Source organism: Salvelinus namaycush, chromosome 3 (assembly GCF_016432855.1).
Source record: "Salvelinus namaycush isolate Seneca chromosome 3, SaNama_1.0, whole genome shotgun sequence".
Classification (NCBI taxonomy): Eukaryota; Metazoa; Chordata; class Actinopteri; order Salmoniformes; family Salmonidae; genus Salvelinus; species Salvelinus namaycush.
In genome coordinates this window covers 23,533,551-23,551,631 of record NC_052309.1, presented here as the reverse complement: position 1 = coordinate 23,551,631, position 18,081 = coordinate 23,533,551, and positions in this window count along the sequence as shown.

Here is an 18,081-nt window from a genome sequence, read left to right as displayed (position 1 = left end):
CTTGTAGCGGAGTATATCAAAATGTCATCAATATACATCACTACACCCTACCCGTGCAGGTCCCTGAAAATCTTGTCTACAAAGGCTTGGAAGACTGATGGCACATTCATCAACCTGTATGGCATGACGAGGTACTCATAGTGCCCAGAGGTGGTACTGAAAGCCGTCTTCCACTGGTCTCCCTCTCGGATACGCACCAGGTTGTAAGCGCTCCTGAGATCTAGTTTGGTGAAGAAGCGCGCCCCGTGCATTGACTCTATCGCTGTGGCTATGAGTGGTAGCGGGTAACTATACCTCACAGTGATCTGATTCAGACCCCGATAGTCAATACACGGGTGTAGACCCCCCTCCTTCTTCACAAAAAAATTAACTTGAGGCGGGTGAAGTGGAGGACCAAATGTACCCCTGACGCAGGGATTCAGAGACATATGTTTCCATAGCCTCCGTCTCTGCCTGTGAGAGGGGATACACGTGACTCCTGGGAAGTGCAGCATCTACCAGGAGATCTATCGCACAATCGCCCCGTCGATGAGGGGGTAATTGAGTCGCCTTCTTTTTGGAGAAGGTGAGAGCCAAATTGGCATATTCAGGGGGAATGCGCATGGTGGAGACCTGGTCTGGACTCTCCACCGTAGTAGCACCAACGGAAACCCCTAAACACCTACCTGAGCACTCTCGCGACCACTCCGTGAGAGCCCTCTGTGGCCAAGAAACAGTGGGGTTATGACAAGCTAACCAGGGTAGGCCCAGCACCACGGGAAACACAGGAGAGTCAATGAGGAAGAGACTAATTCTCTCTGTATGACTCCCCTGCGTCACCATGCCCAAAGGCGCGGTGACCTCCCTAATCAACCCTGACCCTAATGGTCGACTATCTAAGGCGTGAACGGGGAAGGGCACATGCGCGGGAACGATGGGGATCCCGAAACTATAGGCTAAAGCTCTATCAATAAAATTCCCAGCCACGCCTGAATCGACGAGCGCCTTATGCTGGGAATGCGGCGAAAACTCAGGGAACGTGACAGACACAAACATATGTGCAACAGAGAGCTCTGGGTGAGAATGGTGCCGGCTCACCTGGGGTGACGCCAGAGAGCCCTGCCTGCTGCCTCGATTCCCAGAGGAACCAACCCGGCACCGACCGGCAGTGTGACCTCTGCAGCCACAGATGGTGCACGAGCGGGAACCCCCTCCGGTCTCCGTGCGCACCGCCCCTCCCAGCTCCATGGGTATCGGAGAGGGGGTGCGGGAGGATGGAACCACCAGACCCCGATCTGAACGTCCGCGGGTAGCCAGCAGGTTGTCCAGCCGGATGAACAGGTCCACCAGCTGGTCAAACGTGAGGGTGGTGTCTCTGCAGGCCAGCTCCCGACGCACATCCTCGCGCAGACTGCAGCGGTAATGGTTGATCAGGGCCCTGTTTTTCCATCCCGCGCCAGCAGCCAGGGTCCTAAACTCCAGGGCAAACTCCTGGGCGCTCCTCGTCTCCTGCCTTAGATGGTAGAGGCGCTCACCCGCCGCTCTACCGCCCGGAAACGGCGGGTGAACTCCTCGAACTGGTCCAACGCCGCATCTCCCTCTCTCCACACGGCGTTGGCCCACTCCAGGGCTCTCCCGGTGAGGAACGAGACGAGGGCGGACACCCTCTCACGGTCCGATGGAGCCGGGTGGACGTGGCCAGATACAGGTCTAACTGCAACAAGAACCCCTGGCAGTTCGCAGCCCCCCCCCCCGTCGTACTCCTGGGGAAAGGTGAGACGGATCCCACTGGGTTCAGGCGGGAAAGGGGCGCTCAGGAGAGACCCCGGTTGTGCTGGTGGAGGCGCTGGAAGAACTCCCTGTCTCTCCCAGCGGTCCATTGTCTGGACAACGCGATCCATGGCAGCGTCAAGATGGTAAAGCATAACTGCATGCTCCTGGACGCGCTCCTCCACCTCAATGGCCGGGGTACCCTCTCCTGCTGACTCCATAGTTAAGGTCGGAGATTCTGTAATGGGTGCGTGTTGGTGGCAGGGAAGTCAGGCGCAGGAGAACGAACTTAGTATCAACGGAGTCGATACAAAACTCAGAAAACCAAAATATACAAAATAATAAAAGTGGGTACAAAACCCGTCGCACACCAAAACATAACTTGCACATAACATACAATCAAACAATCTCCAACAAGGACATGAGGGAAAACAGAGGGTTAAATACACAACATGTAATTGATGGGATTGGAACCAGGTGTGAAGGAAGACAAGACAAAACCAATGGAAAATGAAAAATCGATTAGTGATTGCTAGAAGGTCGGTGACATCGACCGCCGAACACCGCCCGAACAAGGAGAGGGAACAACTTCAGCGGAAGTCGTGACAAGACTTTTACAGAGGGAATTGTTTATTCTGGATATAATTTTCTTCAGAAAAATGTGCCAAAAATGCTTCAGTATTTTACAGATAGAAATGTAAATGTCTGGTCCTGTAGCTTCTCAAAAAAAGGAAACCAACATTTTAAGACTCATTTCACAGAGACCAGAAAAAATGCAAATATGTGCATATTTAATGAGATATCGCCTCATTTGCATATTGTTTATAGAATATTTTAGATTTTTTTTAATACAAAAAAAGCATTATATTTGTATCTGCAATCAACTGGTAAAACTTGATTGTGATATGATTAAGAGGAAAAAATACCCTATTAGGGTGTGATGCCTGGCCCTAAATATTTATCCATATTCATATTGCTGACTTTTGGGTAAATATGTACAAAGCAGCATGACAGACAGATGTTGGCTTGGCGACTCTTACACATAGGAAAATTACAAACCATGTGGAACTTATTTAAAAGGGGTACAGTATATAAGCCCCTTAGTCTTATTATTCACACACATTGGAATAGGAACAGGGGAATAAAGTGATCTTCTGTACTCTTTTTCAATGGTTATGTCTAAATAGTCTACAGGTATTTGGCCTACATCCTATGTGGATCAGGTTGGAAAATGTGGAATGTTGTACAGTTGAAGTCGGAAGTTTACATACACTTAGGTTGGAGTCATTAAAACTCGTTTTTCAACCACTCCACAAATTTCTTGTTCACAATCTATAGTTTTGGCAAGTCGGTTAGGACATCTACTTTGTGCATGACACAAGTCATTTTTCCAATAATTGTTTAAAGACAGATTATTTCACTTATAATTCACTGTATCACAAGTCCAGTGGGTCAGAAGTTTACATACACTAAGTTGTCTGTGCCTTTAAACTGTCACGTTCGTCGTAGTGATGAGACCAAGGCGCAGCGTGATATGTATACATTCTTCTTTTAATGAAGAAATAACACAGAACACACTAACTAAACGAACGTGAAGCTATAACAAAGAGTGCTGAAACAGGCAACTACACATAGACAAGAACCCACGAAACCAAAATGGAAAATGGCAACCTAAATAGGATCCCCAATCAGAGACAACGATAAACAGCTGTCTCTGATTGGGAACCAATTCAGGCCACCATAGACCTACAATATGCCTAGACTAACAAACACCCCTAGACATACAAAAACCCTAGACAAGAAACCAAGCATACCCACCCTCGTCACACCCTGACCTGACCAAAATAATACAGAAAACATAGATAACTAAGGTCAGGGCGTGACAGTACCCCCCCCCCCCCCCCCCCAAAGGTGCGGACTCCCGGCCGCAAACCTGAACTTATAGGGGAGGGTCCAGGTGGGCATCTACCCTCGGTGGCGGCTCTGGTTCTGGACGCCGCCCCCCATCTTTACACTGGTCCCTCCGCCTTTGTAGAACTGAACCGTGGCTCATCGCCGGAGGCTCTGGACTGTGGTTCATCGCCGGAGACCCCGGGCTGGGGACCGTCGCCGGAGGCTCCGGACTGGGTATCGTCGCCGGAGGATCTGGACTGGAGATCGTCTCTGGAGGCTCCGGACTGTGGCCCGCCGTTGGAGGTTCCGGACTGTGGCCCGTCGTTGGAGGTTCCGGACTGTGGCCCTTCGTAGGAGGTTCCGGACTGTGGCCCGTCGTTGGAGGTTCCGGACTATGAAACGTCGCCGGAAGCTCTGGACTGGGTACTGTCGCCGGAAGCTCTGGACTGGGTACTGTCACCGGAAGCTCTGGACTGGGTACTGTCGCCGGAAGCTCTGGACTGGGTACTGTCGCCGGACGCTCTGGACTGGGTACTGTCGTCGGAAGCTCTGGACTGGGTACTGTCGCCGGAAGCTCTGGACTGTGGAGGCGCACTGGAGGCCTGGTGCGTGGTGCCCGGAACTGGTGGTACCGGGCTGAGGACACGCACCTCAGGGCGAGTGCGGGGAGGAGGAACAGGACATACTGGACTCTGGAGGCGCACTGGAGGCCTGGTGCGTGGTGCCGGAACTGGTGGTACCGGGCTGGGGACACGCACCTCAGGACGAGTGCGGGGAAGAGGAACAGGACGTACTGGACTCGCTCCCCACGGTAAGCACGAGGAGTTGGCTCAGGTCTCCAACCTGCCTCAGCCAATCTCCTCGTGTGCCCCCCCAAAAAATATTATTGGGGCTGCCTCTAGGGCTTCCATGCTAGCCGCGTCCCCTCATATCGTCGCCGTTCCTCCTGCACTGTTTCTACCTTCCTCCATGGCAGAGTCCTGTCCCCTCGGTACTTCTCCTCGTAGTATCGCCGTTCCGCTTTCGCTGCCTCTATCTCCTCTTTAGAAAGGCGATACTCCCCCAGCTGTGTCCAGGGTCCTGCTCCATCCAGTATTTCCTCCCAGGTCCATTTCCCCATTTAGCGCTGTTCCTCCTTTTCACGCTGCTTGGTCCTTTCATGGTGGGTTCTTCTGTCACGTTCGTCGTATTGAGGAGACCAAGGCACAGCGTGATATGTATACATTTTTCTTTTAATGAAGAAATAACACAGAACACATTAACAAAATAACAAAACAAACGTGAAGCTATATCAAAGAGTGCTGAAACAGGCAACTACACATAGACAAGAACCCACGAAATCAAAATGGAAAATGGCAACCTAAATAGGATCCCCAATCAGAGACAACGATAAACAGCTGTCTCTGATTTGGAACCAATTCAGGCCACCATAGACCTACAATATGCCTAGACTAACAATACCCCATGACATACAAAAATCCTAGACAAGGTCAGGGCGTGACAAAAATAGCTTGGAAAATCCAGAAAATTATGTCAAGGCTTTAGAAACTTCTGATAGGCTAATTGACATCATTTGAGTCAATTGGAGGTGTACCTGTGGATGTATTTCAAGGCCTATCTTCAAACTTATTGCCTCTTTGATTGACATCATGGGAAAATCAAAAGAAATCAGCCAAGACCTCAGAAAATCAATTGTAGACCTCCACACGTGTGGTTCATCCTTGGGAGCAATTTCCAAATGCCTGAAGGTACCACGTTCATTTGTAGTACGCAAGTATAAACACCATGGGACCAAGCAGCCGTCATACCACTCAGGAAGGAGACGCATTCTGTCTCCTTGAGATGAAAGTACTTTGGTGCGAAAAGTGCAAATCAATCCCAGAACAACAGCAAAGGACCTTGTGAAGATGCTGGAGGAAACAGGTACAATGTATCTATATCCACAGTAAAACGAGTCCTATATCGACATAACCTGAAAGGCCACTCAGCAAGGAAGAAGCCACTGCTCAAAACCGCACCAAAATAGCCAGACTACGGTTTGCAACTGCACATAGGGACAAAGAGCATACTTTTTGGAGAAATGTCCTCTGGTCATAATGACCATCGTTATGTTTGGAGGAAAAAGGGGGAAGCCGAAGAACACCATCCCAACCGTGAAGCACGGGGGTGGCAGCATCATGTTGTGGGGGTGCTTTGCTGCAGGAGGGACTGGTGCATTTCACAAAATAGATGGCATCATGAGGCGGGAAAATGATGTGGATATATTGAAGCAACATCTCAAGACATCAGTCAGGAAGTTAAAGCTTGGTCGCAAATGGGTCTTCCAAATGGACAATGACCCCAAGCATACTTCCAAATTTGTGGCAAAATGGCTTAAGGACAACAAAGTCAAGGTATTGGAGTGGCCATCACAAAGCCCTGACCTCAATCCCATAGAAAGTTGGGGGCAGAACTGAAAAAGCGTGTGCGAGCAAGGAGGCCTACAAACCTGATTCATACCAGCTCTGTCAGGAGGAATGGGCCAAAATTCACCCAACTTATTGTGGGAAGCTTGTGGAAGGCTACCCAAAACGTTTAACCCAAGTTAAACAATTTAAAGGCAATGCTACCAAATACTAATTGAGTGTATGTCAACTTCTGGCCCACGGTGAATGTGATGAAAGAAATAAAAGCTGAAATAAATAATTCTCTCTACTATTATTCTGACATTTCACATTCTTAAAATAAAGTGGTGATCCTAACTGACCTAAGACAGGGAATTTGTACTCGGATTAAATGTCAGGAATTGTGAAAAACTGAGTTTTTAAAAGTATTTGGCTAAGGTGTATGTTAACTTCTGACTTCAACTGTACATGTATTACATGGTAACTCTGGTTAACTCCAGTTAACTCTGAATATCTATCTAGCTGCTACTTAGCCTGTTTGTTTTGTCTTTGATATTTCATAATACATAAAGCCCTGACATTTCCCAGTAAACCTATTTAAGTGGTAATACTGTATCAAGCGCCAAAACTACAGTGGGTTAAAATCCCAGCCATAGGTGGAAAAACTATTTATTACTCTGTTCACTGTTCGTAACCTTTAATTTAAAAAATGCTTTAGCCTTGGCATTTCTTCTCTTGGAAACCTTGCCTTTTTCATCTTTCCCTCTCCCACACATTCACTCCTCTCCCTTCACCCTGTTTCAGCTGTCCAGCCTTACATTAAAGAATGAAAATCACAGACTCGCATGAACAAAATACATTACTATTTTTTTCACAAATCTTGTCTCATATCTCATATTGAGCTAAATTGGGAGTTGTAAGTTGAATCCCTAAGATAAATTCCGAGGGTACAGAGAGTCAAGTAATTTCAGCTGAGACACTGTTTTTGATCAAATGTGTGAATAACAATGTCACTATTGCTTATTACTGTAGGCGTCCCCAGAAATCTACCTCGCTGGAGCTGACATCCTAACTAGTGCATAAGTATGCCTTTGGAGCAAGACAAAGTGCAATTTAAATTAACTTTTTTACTACAGCATTCTGGGACAGTAAATTATTTTGTATTTTCTTTTGAAGTCAATTAATTAATTAATCACATAATACATTGGGACTTATAGTACATACATTGTAGATGGTTCTATTGTGTATGTTTCAGGGTGGTCTGGATAGTCCATGGACAACATCTCTATCTCAGCAGGAACCACAAAAGATTAGTCTTTTCATAGTTTTTCAATCATGTAATTGTAATTCATAGATGAAAGCCCTTCTTGATTCAATGATTTCAACAGTACTCCCCATCGAGTTATTTCCTGCATGTTTTGTCTTTTGCACATAATAGAACTCCCTGTTCTTACTCTCCTTCAAAAAATGGAGGAGGACTATACATAACAGTCAGTTTAGGTATAAACTGGAGTGATGTTAATGAATCTCATCTACTATATCCTATGGCAACTATTTAGCTTACTGTAAGCCAATTCTGAAAAGACAAGGATATGGTAAAGGCCGAAGCTTAAATGTGTTTCTTCTTATGTCTGACAACTTCACAGGGATATTGCATTGATATCTGATCGGACATGTTGCCCATATTGAACCCCATAGATATTATACCATCGTCACTTACGCTGTCCAAACCAAGCTGTTTTTGAACACAACTCTAGTCAAGGACCATATCACCTCCACCCTACCTGACACCCTAGACCCACTCCAATTTGCTTACCGACCCAATAGGTCCACAGACGACGCAATTGCAACCACACTGCACACTGCCCTAACCCATCTGGACAAGAGGAATACCTATGTGAGAATGCTGTTCATCGACTACAGCTCAGCATTTAACACCATAGTACCCTCCAAAATCGTCATCAAGCTCGAGACCCTGGGTCTCGACCCCGCCCTGTGCAACTGGGTACTGGACTTCCTGACGGGCCGCCCCCAGGTGGTGAGGGTAGGTAACAACATCTCCACCCCGCTGATCCTCAACACTGGGGCCCCACAAGGGTGCGTTCTGAGCCCTCTCCTGTACTCCCTGTTCACCCACGACTGCGTGGCCATGCACGCCTCCAACTCAATCATCAAGTTTGCGGACGACACTACAGTGGTAGGCTTGATTACCAACAACGACGAAACGGCCTACATGGAGGAGGTGAGGGCCCTCAGAGTGTGGTGTCAGGAAAATAACCTCACACTCAACGTCAACAAAACAAAGGAGATGATTGTGGACTTCAGGAAACAGCAGAGGGAGCACCCCAGTATCCACATCGACGGGACAGTAGTGGAGAGGGTAGAAAGTTTTAAGTTCCTCGGCGTACACATCACGGACAAACTGAATTGGTCCACCCACACAGCCAGCGTTGTGAAGAAGGCGCAGCAGCGCCTCTTCAACCTCAGGAGGCTGAAGAAATTCGGCTTGTCACCAAAAGCACTCACAAACTTCTACAGATGCACAATCGAGAGCATCCTGTCAGGCTGTATCACCGCCTGGTACGGCAACTGCTCTGCCCACAACCGTAAGGCTCTCCAGAGGGTAGTGAGGTCTGCACAACGCATCACCGGGGGCAAACTACCTGCCCTCCAGGACACCTACACCACCCGATGTCACAGGAAGGCCATAAAGATCATCAAGGACAACAACCACCCGAGCCACTGCCTGTTCACCCCGCTATCATCCAGAAGGCGAGGTCAGTACAGGTGCATCAAAGCAGGGACCGAGAGACTGAAAAACAGCTTCTATCTCAAGGCCATCAGACTGTTAAACAGCCACCACTAACATTTAGTGGCTGCTGCCAACATACTGACTCAGCCACTTTAATAATGGGAATTGATGGAAATGTATGTAAAAATGTATCACTAGCCACTTTAAACAATGCCACTTAATATAATGTTTCGCTACACTCGCATTAACATCTGCTAACCATGTGTATGTGACAAATACAATTTGATCTGATTTGATTTGGTTAAAACATTGCCTCTATTATACCAGTTCTTTGTGCTGCAACCAATTATTTTGTCTCCACACAAGATTGGCATAATGATGACAGAACGTGTTTTGTTTTATGGATTATTATATACTATTTGTCTATACATATAAATATTGAAATAGTTCCACAAAAAACATCACTAATTCCTAACCTGGCATGCATAGAATGGGATGGCCTTACTGAACCTGCAGACAGCCTTGAGTTAACCCTCTTAGATACAATGTTCTGTTTCAAGGTTGACTTTCATTAGAGATTTTGACCCAGCCTACAATAGATGGGTGGTGGTGTGATGTTTGTTAATTAATATACAAAAGTTCATGGCATTGATAAATATGAAGCTACATACATACATTTAGTACTTGTAAGTATTCAGAATTTTGACAAATAACTCAGTTTCCTCCTATTCAAAAATACCCTACATGTGGTATTACCTTTTTTGTGTTTCTATAGGCGGAATAGGAATATAATTTACTACCAAACCATCCTTGCTTGCCTGTAGGTGCTGGATTTTGTATCTATTAGGTCTACACTGTGCAAGAATGTTCTTTTAATATTTGTTGTGTGTAATTTTGGGGATTTTCATTTTACATATGTTTGTTGGACACATTAGATGATATTTGCATAGTTATTACTTTACAGCGATTACATGACTTAATCAAAGGGTGTTGGAATTATAACTTTTTTTTACAAGGAATTATTTAAAATGTTGTTTTATAACAACCTGTGTTTTTATGAAAGACAGATCTTTGCCCATGGACTCTGCATTTAGGCAATTCTTTTGGAGGATGCATGTTTGAGGATTCTTATCCCAGGTGGCACTAGTACATGCTCTTGTGAAGGAAACTTTACCTGCTACTGCCTAGACTCTAAAGTGAATGAAGGTTGTTTTGGATAACTGTGTCAGCAATGTAAGCCTGTTGTGGTGAAACAGACATGTATTTCTAGCAGCTACAAGCATTGTATGATGAGTAGTGACGTGTCATCATCATACATAATGACGTAATTAGACCTGTATTCTGCCACTACACAGCAAATTGACCAGCGTTACCTAGTGTTGATTTTCAGTGCTCCATTGCAGGTAGATTTTTTTAATTGTTTGTTTCAATACCTATGTTTTTGCATGTACATTGATTAATTAATCTTTTGCTAATCAAATATAAATTACATACATGTTTTTTCACTAATACAATCTGTTACTTGGACTTATTGCACATGTTACTGAAATGGTTTTTCCAGTTTAGATGGTTTAGGTAGTCTCATATCTTAGTCTTCCCAACATAGCAGTCATTCTGAATGCAGGTTGCATGTGTGTAAAAATTCAAAATGTTGGGTATCCCCACTCTGGCTGGATTCCAATAGGAATTACACATACAGTGCCTTGCAAAAGTATACATTCCCCTTGGTGGTTTTTCCTATTTTGTTGCATTGCAACCTGTAATTTAAATAGATTTTTATTTGGATTTTATGGAATGGACATACACAAAATAGTCCAAACTGGTGAAGTGAAATTTAAAAATTAACTTGTTAAAAAAAAAAGAAGAAAAAAAAGCGTAAAAGTGGTGCATGCAAATGTATTCAACCCATTTGCTATGAAGCCCCTAAATGTTATTATTATTATTTTATTTTTTATTTATTTCACCTTTATTTAACCAGGTAGGCCAGTTGAGAACAAGTTTTCATTTACAACTGTGACCTGGCCAAGATAAAGCAAAGCATTGTGACAAAAACAACAACACTAAGATCTGGTGCGAATAAGATCTGGTGCAACCAATTACCGTCAGAAGTCACATAATTAGTTAAATAAAGTCCACCTGTGTGCAATAAGTGTCACAATATCTGTCACATGATCTCAGTATATACTATACACCTGTTCTGAAAATCCCCAGAGTCTGCAACACCACTAAGCAAGGGGCACCACCAAGCAAGCGGCACCATGAAGTCCAAGGAGCTCTCTAAACAGGTCAGGGACAAAGTTGTGGAGAAGTACAGATCAGGGTTGGGTTATAAAAAATATCGAAAACTTTGAACATCCCACGGAGCACCATTAAATCCATTATTAAAAAATGGAAAGATTATGGCACAACAACAAACCTGCCAAAAGAGGGCCGGCCCACCAAAACTTATTGACCAGGCAAGGAGGGCATTAATCAGAGAGGCAACAAAGAGACCAAAGATAACCCTGAAGGAGCTGCAAAGCTCCACAGCTGAGAATGGAGTATCTGTCCATAGGACCACTTTAAGCCGTACACTCCACAGAGCTGGGCTGTATGGAAGAGTGGACAGAAAAAAGCCATTGCTTAAAGAAAAAAATAAGAAAACACGTTTGGTGTTTCGCCAAAAGGCATGTGGGAGACTCCCCTAACATATGGAAGAAGGTACTCTGGTCAGATGAGACTAAAATTTAGCTTTTTGTCCATCAAGGAAAACGCTATGTCTGGCGCAAACCCAACACCTCTCATCACTCCGAGACTACCATCCCACAGTGAAGCATGGTGGCATCATGCTGTGGGGATGTTTTTCATCGGCAGGGACTGGGAAACTGGTCAGAATTGAAGGAATGATGGATGGCGCTAAATACAGGGAATTTCTTGAGGGAGACCTGTTTCAGTCTTCCAGAGATTTGAGACTGGGACGGAGGTTCACCTTTTAGCAGGACAATGACCCTAACCATACTGCTAAAGCAACACTCGAGTGGTTTAAGGGGAAACATTTAAATGTCTTGGAATGGCCTAGTCAAAGCCCAGACCTCAATCCAATTGAGAATCTGTGGTATGACTTAAAGATTGCAGTACATCAGCAGAACCATCCAACTTGAAGGAGCTGGAGCAGTTTTATAGAGACATACCCCAAGAGACTTGCAGCTGTAATTTCTGCAAAAGGTGTCTCTACAAACTATTGACTTTGGGGGGGTGAATAGTTTTGCACGCTCAATTTTTCTGTTTTTTTGTCTTATTTCTTGTGTGTTTCACAATAAATATATTTTGCATCTTCAAAGCGGTAGGCATATTGTGTAAATAAAATGATAAACCCCCACCAAAATCAATTTTAATTCCAGGTTGTAAAGCAACAAAATAGGAAAAATGCCCAGAGGGGTTAATACTTTTGCAAGCCACTGTAACTTTGTAAGCCATCATAATGTGACTTGAGTCCAAAAATCCTTGAGTTTCAGGCCACTGTATTAGGGTAAATACTTGTTGTATTGTGTAAAATAATGTAATTTTAATGGTAATATATTCACTTAGGATTTCACTTGGTGAAGATCACAGGATAGAAGATGTATGAATGCAACAACCATGTCACTAACAAATACTGTCATGGGTGGTAACGCTACAATTCACTTGAAAGGCAACGTACTCTGGGAAATATGCAAATAAGGCTTTACACTAAGCAGTGTCCTAATTTAACACTTAAAAAGTGCAGACCCCTATAGACACTGGACCAGTGTTAAATTTAACACTGTTAGTGTTGATTTAACACTGGAGAATTTGCTGTGTGCATGTCCACTACACTCAGCCAACTCTAACCTTTTTATTATAGGCTACTTATAGGTCCTCATTTCAACCCAATCTTATCTAAGTAAGACATTTCATGATTTTCATATTTAATATTCACATTGAAATACGTTTGACTGTCTAGCCTACTCGTATCAATAGGATATTTATATATACACTAACGTTTCAAATTTTGGGGTCACTTAGAAATGTCCTTGTTTTGAAAGAAAAGCTATTTTTTGTCCATTAAAATAACATCAAATTGATCAGAAATACAGTGTAGACATATTAACGTTGTAAATGACTATTGTAGCCGGAAACGGCGGATTTTTAATGGAATATCTACATAGGCATACAGAGGCCCATTATCAGCAACCATCACCCCTATGTTCCAATTGCATGTTGTGTTAGCTAATGCAAGTTTATCACTTTAAAAGGCTAATTGATCATTAGAAAACCCTTTTGCAATTATGTTAGCACAGCTGAAAACTGTTCTTCTTTAGACTAGTTGAGTATCTGGAGCATCAGCATTTGTGGGTTCGATTACAGGCTCAAAATGTCCAGAAACAAAGAACTTTCTTCTGAAACTCGTCAGTCTATTCTTGTACTGAGAAATGACAGCGATTTCATGCGAGAAATTGCCAAGAAACTGAAGATCTCGTACATCGGTGTGTACTACTCCCTTCACAGAACAGTGCAAACTGGCTCTAACCAGAATAGAAAGAGGAGTGGGAGGCCTCAGTGCACAACTGAGCAAGAGGACAAGTACATTAGTGTCTAGTTTGAGAAACAGACGCCTCACAAGTCCTCAACTGGCAGCCTCATTAAATAGTACCCGCAAAACTACTTTGAAGAATCTAAAATATATTTTGATTTGTTTTAACACTTTTTTGCTTACTACATGCTTCCATATGTGTTATTTCATAGTTTGATGTCTTCAATATTATTATACAATGTAGAAAATAGTATAAATAAATAAAAACCCTTGAATGAGTAAGTGTGTCTAAACTTTTGACTGGTACTGTATTTTGAATTACGTTCTGTAGGCCAACTGGCCTTAATCCAATTATATTTATTTAGTCATTAAGGAAGGCTGCCAAACTCACAGGCTGACGGCAAAAAGCGCTCAAGGACATTGGAAGATAACTTTGTCCCTGCGCAAACTTGCAGCAATCCAAACATTCTCAAAAACCAAGCATTAATTGCTGTTCTACCGGGGTGTGTTCAGTTGTCTGACGAGTTTTATGGGTGCATCACTCTTTCGTAGGCTTGCACCTTTATGGATATTTAACGTTAGCCTACTAGAGGAGTTTCATGATTGAAACAGGCACCGCTTCCCTCCGGTTACGCATTTGCCAGATTGGACACAGACAACAGGGAAAAATAGACACGATTATAGTCCATCGACTTCAGAACATCACTTCAGTCAGGACAAATTTCATTTTCGCCTTCATGGATGGTGAGCGCAAATCTCACATGTAGGATACTTCTGTTGGCTTTATAATGTAAAAATGTATGCATCAACTTTTTTATATCTGAAGCCGTAAGCATTTTATGAAATAACGACATCTTTGTTTTCAAAACCTTTTTATATAAACTGGGTAAATCATTTTTGCTTTAGGCTAAATATTTCGGGCAAAAAATCTATTAAATTACGCAATAGGCCCATCCTTCTATTTTTTAAAGATAGGTCTAATTAGCTGACTCATTGTTTTGTTAAACGCCAATAGGCCGATGACTTTAAATTCTTGTCAATGAATTTGGTCAATAAGCTTACGTTTTCACAAACCTCATTTTTACAACTCAGACGGCCAATCGCCGTAAACGCCGTTTTTTTTGGACTATGGAGATTCCGGTTGGATTAGGAGGAGTTTGTGACTCCCCAAACATAGTTTTTCGCGGACCTTTCCAAAACGTTTTCCACAACGTGCAAGCACTGCCGAGTAACACGACTGTCACTGAAAGCTTGGACTTTTGTAGTTCAAAGTACAGTTTCTTGCAGAATAAACAACCCTGGGAGATGCGCCAAACGAGCCGGCAATCATCCCGAAAAGAAATATGGTCAGGAACGGCTCGCAATTCTGATATTGAAGTGAGGGAAGATGACAGCGTTTGTTTTTCCAGAACACTCGAATCAGTGGCATGTCGTATTCATTTTGCCAAAAGCTCAAAAGGGAACATAGCCGGGTTTTCCTCTTTGAACGAATCAGACAATCCAAACGCGAATGAATACGGATCGTGTCGCTCTGGACAGCAAGTCTCCAACACGGAACAACAGTCCTGTCAACCCTCTGTGTCCCATCACGGAAATGAGTTAAATCATAACAGTGAGGCCTGTGTGGCGAGCAGTTGCTCCAGTTCTGCCTACAGCACCATCTCAAAAACGGCGAGGGAGCTCTGCAACGCTGTCTCTGTGTCACTGGGATTGACCATGGACGCAAATGAGATGACTGACCTGGGACCTAATCACGCACCATCCAGCGTAAATCACCAAAGTCAAGGAAACTATTTGTTTGAGGTGCCTCTATTGAAATGTTCTGGAGCTGGAGAAAACGTCTCCATAACAGAATACAATTGCCCCAGTGAGCGCAATGCCAAGCCACTACAAAGTGATAAACAACTAGTTGAGATGTTTCAACGTTCCCCTGCAAACAACCTTACAGAAAAAGTGGCGACCATACAGCACCTTAGCTCCGGACATCCATCCACAGATGAACAGGAGTTTAGACTGAATGAAAACAGGGATGACCCGACTTCAAAAGAAACAGATCATTTTCTGAATACAGGAGCTCGTTCAGCGTCTTATCATTTTGACCAACTGTTGCCAGCACACTTGGCACACTTCAGTCAAACCGAAACAGACAGAAACTCTTCTCATGTGTTCTACAAACCCCCAGCACATGTCCGTGAAACTGGAGAGACTATGGAGGACAAATATGCTGACTACTTACAACAACAGTACAGTGTCAAGATAAAATCTGAGACCTTTAATAGGCATAATGAACCTGCCGGAACGTCATGGGACTTTCAGTACAGGTATAATGACAATGACAATACACAATATGGACCGAGGCAGGGTATGAATTCATACATTGCGGGACCGGACATTGCGTTAATTTGTAACCCTCATGAATATGAGAGGGGTGGTGGACTCGTGCGCAGAGAGCGGCCAACTCCTGAGCAGTGGTACCCGGGCGAGATGCTAGGGAGGTTGCCCTATCCCAACTCCCCATGCATAAAGAATGAGGTTGGTGACAGTCTGGATGTCTCTTACACAGATGCCAGGTAATAACTTTATTGACATGCACAAATGCACAAATACACAGAAACACTTTACATTACAGTGCCCTTATTATGGTGTAATTAACCTACATTTGTAAATTCAGTGTAACAAAGCAATCTGTCACCTGTCACATTTTACAATGTTATGGGCTGCATAATTCTTAATTCCCTCTTCCAACAGACTATTACAATGTACTATAATAGGGTGGCTACTGTTATATTGATAATATGTATTTGATGAAAAAAATCAACTACCCCATTGCCAAATGGTAATATTGCAAATGATATAGTGTTGTGTTTATTTTATTATCTTTAATAAATGTAGCACTCTCAGTATTACTCTCTGCGGTGGTTACTGCAGTAGTAACATAGAATGAGAATGAATTCTGCATAGGTTAGGCCACTATTGATCCTGAAAAGGATAGCCGCGAATAGTGTTGAAGGACCAGAAAAAACACCACATTTTAACAGTTCAGATTTGTACATCGTAGAGGAATTGCAAAGTTGCACCTCCATATCATTGTCATTACAGCAAATAAAGGTGTTATAAGCCTACTTTGTAGACTACGTTGAGCATCTATAGTTCTAAGCTCTGAATAGTGTATATCCATAGTGCTTGTCTGTTTTTGCTTTTTTAAAGAAATAAGACCTTCTATGCTTCATTAGAACTTATTTTATTATTATGTTGTCTGTATAACTTTTTCCTATAATTTGATTGGACACAAAGCCACATGCCGCATGATTTACGTATCTGTTGTGTAGAGAGCCATGGAACATTTCTCAATCGCAAAATAATAAATGTGTTGTTGAATTGATTAACAATGCTTTTCATAGGCTACTTTGAAAATTAGCTGTTGTCCAACATAAATCCTGCTTGTGGAATGTGCAACTAATATCATGCAAAAAAGCAAGCATCATATTTGTAGTGTTCTGTAATACACTGAGTACGGTCCTTGAGCAAATTTTGTTGTCTTTAATGTTTTACTCACAGTGATTTGGTGTTTGGTGTAGTAGGATGGATGGAATGACACAAAATAGAGCCCTTATTGGACCACACAGGGTATATGGTGTACATTATTTTCATTCAAAGGTAATCAAATCAATGTCTCAACCTTAAAGTGTACCTGTAATTTTTCAAGAACTTGTCATGTAGCCTACAGAATAAGAGAAATACATTATATATACAGACTACACTCTTAGAAAAAAAGAGTTCCAAAAGAGTTCTTCAGCTGTCCCCATAGGAGAACCCTTTTTGTTCCAGGTATAATAACTATTTTGGGTTCCATGCAGAACCCTCTGTGGAAAGGGTTATACATGGAACCCAAAAGGGTTCTTCAAAGGGTTCTCCTATGGGGACAACCAAAGAACCCTTTTTGGTTCTAGATAGCATCTTTTTTCCTAAGAGCAGGGTTCCCCAACTGGTAGACCCCCTGGCCAAATTTTTAGAATGTTTTCTGAGATTTTTTTCAAAAAATGCCAGCAAATCAGCTCCAAGTGCTTTTAATTTTGAAAATCTGGTCCAAAGTATTTCCACACATAATAGAGAGACACGTGATTGTATACAAGTGTAAGCAGGTGTGAAAGTATTATGTTTTAGTCAAATGTATCTATTTGGGCTTCTTGCTGCCAATTTGCAGTCTACAATTATTTGTAATTATGTTACAAATAATGACCAACCACTCAAGGAAAAATCAGCCCGCAGTTGACTCTAGTTGATGATCCCTGATGTACAGGCTCTGTGAAGATAGGCTTTTGAGGGGCTGTAACAATCCAATGAGCAGACTTTCTTATCTTACACACAAGACACTGCATACCCTAACACTGAGTGGAGGGAGAAGTTTGTTATCGGTCCAGTCACATTTTTTTTACTCCAAAAATGGCTACTGATGATCTCAATTCCCATATATTCAGAACAAGAAATGCTATAAAATCTTGTTTACAGTATAAACCATTTACTAATATGATCATATGAGACGTGGGCCCCTTCATTTAAATTTAGTTACAAGAGATTTAGAAACAACATTCTTCCTTCCTGCCCATGAGAAAGCATTTTTGAATCTGAAACATGTTTGAATCTGTAGCTCAATTATTCCCAACCAGAAGACAAAGACTTAGACAATAGGCATCTCTATAATATCTGTTCCAGGGAGTAATATTTCTCCAACTCAGGATAATAGTGCATCACTGGTGCCCTTACCTGTTCAT